The sequence below is a fragment of the Silurus meridionalis genome, chromosome 14 (assembly GCF_014805685.1).
Source record: "Silurus meridionalis isolate SWU-2019-XX chromosome 14, ASM1480568v1, whole genome shotgun sequence".
Lineage (NCBI taxonomy): Eukaryota > Metazoa > Chordata > Actinopteri > Siluriformes > Siluridae > Silurus > Silurus meridionalis.
Window position 1 is genome coordinate 489,168 of NC_060897.1, and position 1,651 is coordinate 490,818.

At 35.9% G+C, this 1,651-nt stretch overlaps 1 protein-coding gene across 1 annotated transcript in view; it reads left to right on the top strand.

Moving 5' to 3' along the window:
* unc119.2 (unc-119 lipid binding chaperone B homolog 2) overlaps window positions 1-746 on the top strand; it is a 10,765-nt gene extending 10,019 nt beyond the window's left edge. The window contains exon 8 of the mRNA XM_046866141.1: window positions 1-746. This exon is cut by the window's left edge and continues 318 nt beyond it. The gene's annotated coding sequence lies outside the window, so the exon portion shown is untranslated.
* The last annotated feature ends 905 nt before the right edge of the window (window positions 747-1,651 follow it).

Consider the following 1,651-nt stretch of genomic DNA (forward strand, 5'->3'; position numbering starts at 1 on the left):
GCACTGTTAGTCTCTACAGCAAGCAGTGTATATATATATATATAATGTATGTGTGTGTGTGTGTGTGTGTGTGTGCATTATAAATAATGTCAATCAAATAAAAACTCCCTAACCAGTGTGTGTGTGTGTGTGTGTGTGTGTGTGTGTGTGTGTGTGTGTGTTTTGAAACATTTTAGTAGTTGTTTCTACATGGAAGTAACAGTTTCAAGTTTCAAGTTCAAGCTTCAAGTTTATTTATCATATATACGTGACAGTTTGTACAATAAAATGTTTAAGTGAGGCTGCAGGTGAACTACAGCAAATATTAAACACTAAACATTATTAAATAGTAAAGGTGTGATTTAGTTACTATTAGACTGTGTAAAAGTTTAATATGGGAAATATCACTCCATTAAACCTAACACATACATCTATAGTATAGAGATCTGCTAAATCTCCACCACTGTGAATACAGATTATTTTATTGCTACTTTAAATTGTTCTGAATATTTACATTTTGGTGTATGAACATCAGAATGATGTCAGAATGAACATCACTAAAGCAACAAACACAATGAACACAATTCAACACGTCTCCTTTCACTGGAGCCACAACGCCACTGCACCTTTTTTATGTATTTCCGTGCATTTTCTTTTGTTCATCACGGTTTTCCGGTGGATTTTAAATTCAGGCAAATTGTGTGTTTTTCTGCAAATTCTACAGGATAGAAAACACAAAAGAATAAACGGTTTGTGAAAAAGCGTAACAACTGTTTTGGCGACTTTTCCTTAGCTTTTCTTGTCCCACTTGTAAATGTTCTTGTAAGTGTGCAAACCAATTAGTTTCTACTCAGTTGTCAGTCAGATATAAAAAACAGATATTAAATGAATCCACATGAGTATATTGGAGATTGTGCAGTTTGCTACAGATGCAGTTTGTTAGCACTGACTAATGACTCTCTCTGACCATCCAATCAAAGAAAAGGAAAATGCAGATGTTATTGTAAGCCTGCTAGATGGACCTGATGTGGAACCTGAAGTCAAAATCTGATTGGTTAAAACAACAGCTTCTTTTCCATCTACTTTACACAAAAGTGCACCCACATTGCTTCTTCTGAAGACCTCATGGCAGATTCCTTTGACTCTGGTAACACGTGATGTGACGGCTGAAATATGATCGGAGAGATACTCTAATTTAAACTTTGATAGAACACATATCAAAACTTTTAAAATACTAATATTTATTTTTATGTGAAAATCAAAGCAGGTGTGCTCAGTATCTTCAGTATTAAGCAGTATCAGAATCAGGATCAGAATCATCACATGGAAAAGGGGTCTGATAATCAGTGAGTGAATGTTATGATTAAGTGCAGTAGGTTTGACTTTGTGTCATTTTTATGGTTTGTTTCAGTGTTTTCTGGAATTTGCAGGTTCATATTTGATCAATAAAACTGGATGATTGGAAAACTACTGCAGGAGTGATGAGGGAGGCAGCTAGAAAGGTACTTGGTGTAACATCTGGAAATAGAATAGAAGACAAGGAGATGTGGTGGTGAAATGAGGAAGTGCAGGAGAGCAGAAGGAGAAAGAGGTTGGAGAAACAGAATTGGAATCGACAGAGTGATGAAAAATGTGTTCAGGAGAACAAGGAGATGCGGCAGCAGGTAAAGGG